The sequence below is a fragment of the Conger conger genome, chromosome 16 (genome assembly GCF_963514075.1).
Source record: "Conger conger chromosome 16, fConCon1.1, whole genome shotgun sequence".
Taxonomy (NCBI): domain Eukaryota; kingdom Metazoa; phylum Chordata; class Actinopteri; order Anguilliformes; family Congridae; genus Conger; species Conger conger.
This window is the reverse complement of record NC_083775.1, coordinates 1,217,271-1,222,270: the sequence shown is the minus strand read 5'-3', so window position 1 is coordinate 1,222,270 and position 5,000 is coordinate 1,217,271. Positions and strand designations below refer to the sequence as shown.

General features: G+C 46.4%; 1 protein-coding gene across 1 annotated transcript in view; it reads left to right on the top strand.

The window, feature by feature from the left end:
* Positions 1–5,000, top strand: part of LOC133114884 (ABI gene family member 3-like) — a 19,712-nt gene that overhangs the window by 837 nt on the left and 13,875 nt on the right. The gene's annotated exons all lie outside the window — the stretch shown is intronic.

The window sequence follows — 5,000 nt, the reverse complement described above, 5'->3', positions numbered from 1 at the left end:
TCCGAAGTGATAGCATAGCGACCTGCGAGGGGAGTCAGCGGTTCCATTTCCTGTTTTACTTTTCTTCGGTGCGCGCTGTCACTCAGCAACTGCCTGTGGTAACACATCCTTCTGTTCTCGCCGTCTTATTACAGGAAGTAGCGGTCCGAGCCGGGTAAACACGCAGGGGAGCACAGAGAGGGAGTCTTAAAGGGACAGCAAATGGGACGTACGCATATGGGCTGCCCAGTTATTATAGTTTAAAAAAAAAAATCAGTATCACATTATTAAACCATGTTTGTATACATTATCATTCTGGATTCTTACACTCACTGGGGCCTGACAGAGGCGATTACGCAGTCACATAGTTGGTGGGATGGTGTGGACTGTAGCCCCAGTGGCAGAGCGAAGCTGTGACGGGTTTGGGCGCTCTCAGTAACGACGGTGATGCGGTGCATTGCACAGTCACTCAGTAACTCAGTGTGCTATCGCGTGGGATCACGGGGGGATGGGTGGTGGCACCGGGTGTCCTAGGCACACCTCATTTTTGATTGGTACAACCAGAAATCAAAGGTTCGCCCCCTGGCCTACGATCCCCCCACCCCCCGCCCCACTGCTCCATGATGCAAGGTCCGTTTCCAAGGCAGAGAAAACCCAGGAAAGCATTTGGTTGGCTGTGCCATGCTTGTACAAACTTGTGTACATTCTGAACCCACCCTACCTAGTCCCTAGAGTTTAGATTTCCCTTGCACCATATCATATAAAAACACAATCAGCAATCAGATACCAGCGAGGCCTCATAGACTATTCACACCCTCATATATGCGTTTCCTTGGTCTTTATACTTCAGTTCACAGCGATGTGATGCTCTGTGATGTAATCTTGGGCAGGGTGTAGATCAGGCGCTGGTTCAGAACTCAGCATGAAGCGTGAAGCATGAAGCAGTGTCCATCTCAGGACACTGTCTGCAGGTGCTTAAGGCCGGGGCCGCACAGTTCAACTTTACTTATGTGGGGTTTTTCAATTTGGGACCACAGCAACCCAAGTGCTAGGGCCATCTCTGCTCTCTGCTCTCTGTCTCTCTGCTCTCTGTCTCTCTGCTCTTCTCTCTCTGTCTCTCTGCTCTTCGCTCTCTGCTCTTCGCTCTTTGTTTTGTATGTGCAGCTAGTCACTTCCCCTGTGATTCCCGAGGTTACGTAAGAAGTCGGGCTGCAGTTTCAAAGACCTCAGTCCAGAACAAAAGAACACATTCAAGGCCGAAATAGGAAGAAGGCCAGTGGAAATTCAATGAACATAGTTAAAAAAAAAAAAAACATTAAAAGCACAAAAAATATTATTTTTATCATGCAATTGTGCACAGAAGTTTGTATATGGATCGTGTACAGTATTTCACGACAGCTGCATGCGCAATTTCCCCATAAACAACTGCTAGTGATGAGTTACGTAGCGGTGTGATTAAAATTGTATGATTACAATAGCGGGTGTCCAGCAATGCTCGCTGTGTGCAGCAAAATAACTGCTAATGGTGCTCCTCACCATCGACATGTCCTGAGCTAACCCTGCTAGCGCACAGTGCATGTGGTCATTGGGAGAAGTTATTGCCAGATGAGCACAGGCCTGACTGCTGTTGAACCTGACGGTGCCTGTGATCGTTCTGTAGCGCTTTTGCACAGTGATGCGCTGCACATGAGCATCTCCCAAACAGCTCACTGTGAACACAGAGGCATAACGGCCGTTAAGGACCTTTCAGTTTCGCTCGTAACACCCACAGGAAACACAAAAACACAACCAGAGCTTCTGTACAATTACTGTAAGCAGCCGTGAGGTAGATGCATTAGGGAACCAGTCCCTGGGGGCTATTGTAGCCCCTTGCTATGCAGAAACAGGAAAATTAGGAAGTCTGGAGAACACAGGCCACGAGGGACAGGGCAGAGAGGGTAAAAAGGTTTGACGGCGAAACAGGGAACAGATTCCCCTTCCCTCAGGGGTGGCCGGTAGAGTAGTGATTAAGGTACATGACTGGGACCCGCAAGGTCATTGGTTCGATCCCCGGTGTAGCCACAATAAGATCTGCACAGCCGTTGGGCCCTTGAGCAAGGCCCTTAACCCTGCATTGCTCCAGGGGAGGACTGTGTCCTGCTTAGTCTGCCAAATGCCATAAATGTAGAGGGAACTGATGCATTTCTCCGCCACTTCCGGGGGAGAAACAGAGCAGAGTCAGGGCCCCTCCCGCCATACGCTGCACGCCGTTTCATTGGCTGTCCCGACAGACGTTCCGTTTCCATGGAGACAGCCACAATAAACACACAATACAAAACAAATGGGATGTGCACCATTTTGTGAAACAATGCTCTAATAGTACACTGGGCTCTCCTTCATGTGAACAGCAGGTGTGTGAGTTACCTCTGCACCTGCTCCCACACCGGCCCTTTTCCCATCAGCACGGCGGCGTGGGAATCACACATAGCTGGAACTGTGCAGAGAAATGCAGAAGGAAGTCTGAAATTAGAAATGAGAATGACTCGAAAACATGCCATGCTTGTGCAATACCAAGTCACAGAGACAAGGTGGGGTATTGCGGCAGTCAGAGACCGAGATCATGGCGGATACTCCAGCATTTGATTTGGGAGAGACAGTAGACAAGGTAAACTGCAGATAATTGCTTTAGAGACAAACCCTTGGTGCCCTTCCACCATATTATGAACCCAGGTCCCTGATTGGCTTATTGCTGAGGTTTCTCTGTCAGGTTGAGCGCTGTAGTTTATGAACCCAGGTCCCTGATTGGGTAATCTCTCTCTCAGAGTGAGGCCCTGCTGAAAAGAAACAGCTCAAGCTAGGTTTTGAAACAGCTGGCAGCTGGTTGACCAGTTAGACAATCTCCATACTCAACATGGGTTGACCAGGTCATGCTATGTTTTGAAACAGCTGGCAGCTGGTAATTCCAAGCTGGTCATAGCTTGGTTTGTACACCAGACGGGCTTCATTATTGGCATTTGGCAGACGCTCTTATCCAGAGCGAAGTACAGTTGATTAGACTAAGCAGGAGACAATCCTCCCCTGGAGCAATGCAGGGTTAAGGGCCTTGCTCAAGGGCCCAATGGCTGTGCGGATCTTATTGTGGCTACACCGGGATTAGAACCACCAACCTTGTGTGTCCCAGTCATTTACCTTAACCACTACTCTACAGGCCGCCCAGCATATACAGTGCAGCCTGTAAGTATTTGGACAGTGATACTTTTGTTGTTTTTGCTGTGTACTCCTGCAAACAAACAGTTAACAGAAAACAACCAGTATGTGGTTAAATTTAAGATTCAGTTTAAGGTTTTAAATCCATATTTGATGAACCAGGTAGGAATTACAGTCCTTTTTATACACAGTCCCCACAATTTTAGGGGTCCAGAAATAATTGGACAAATGAACACAAAGAAAAATAAAGTCATCATATTCAATATTTCTATTCAAGTCCTTTGCAATCATGCAATCACTGACTGCCTAGACATCACATGAACATCACCAGAGTCTGGGTATCTACCCTATCTACCTCTGCTCTGCCAGACCTGCACTGCAGCCCTCTGCAGCTCCTGCTGGGTTTGGGGTCTATCTGCCTTCAGACTGGTCTTCAGCAACTGAAATCCATGCTCAATTTGATGGGCCAGTCGAGATCATTCCACTTTTTGGCCTGAAAAAAAATCTCCTTGGTTTCTGTGGCTGTATGTTTTGGATCATTGTCCGACTGCATCATGATGTGTCATCAAATCAGTTTTGATGCGTGGATCTGAGCAGATGTTTCTGCATACTTCGGCATTCATCCTGCTGCTGCTATCAGCAGTGACATCATCAATGAACACAAGTGAGCCAGTTCCGGTGGCAGTCATACATGACCATACTATAACACCCCCACCATCATATTTCTCTGATGTGGGGGTAGTTGCTTTTAGCCTCCACACATTGCTCTTTCCTCCTCCCTCTGGTACCCTCTTAACCTTTGTCTCATCTGTCCATAACACTTTGTCCCAGAACTCTACAGGTGTCTAATGTATGACTCGCCAGGAGTCTGCATCCTGTGGTGAGCCCTCTGAGACTGTGCTGCTGTAGTCGTCTCTAAATGATCTACACCTACATCCTGTAAATCATACACCTACATCCTGTAAATCATACACCTACATCCTGTAAATCATACACCTACATCCTGTAAATTATACACCAACATCCTGATCTGCACCTACATCCTGTAAATCATACACCAACATCCTGATCTACACCTACATCCTGTAAATCATACACCAACATCCTGATCTACACCTACATCCTGTAAATCATACACCAACATCCTGATCTACACCTACATCCTGTAAATCATACACCTACATCCTGATCTACACCTGCACTCTGTAAATCAAACACCAACATCCTGATCTACACCTACATCCTGTAAATCATACACCAACATACTGTAAATCATACACCTACATACTGTAAATCATGCACCAACATCCTGATCTACACCTACATCCTGTAAATCATACACCTACATCCTGGATTGTTCTTGATCAGTTGAACATTTACAAATGGATTATCTTCACCATTCCGAGGATTCTTCTTCTGTCATCGACTACATTGGTTTTCTGTGGTCAGATGCATCTCTCACACACACACACACACACACAGACACACACACACACACACACACTCACATTCACACACTGCCAGGTCATTCCCATTGCCCAGCAGTGCATTCTTGCTTCTTAACAATGTAGCAAACAGTAGATTTTGACACACATCATTTTTTGGCTGTCTCTTTTCAACCTTTTGAGAGACAGCTATGCAGATGGCACTCTTAGAATAAACTATGCATGAACTAATGATGAAACCTAACACACCTGACCAAGAAACATTTGAGCAGCCAATTGTCCAATTACTTTTTGTCCTCTGAAATAGGGGGGACAGTGTTCACCCAATGTGGACTAAACCTAAAAGCACTTTAACCACATAATAATTGTTTTATTTCAACTGTTTGTTTG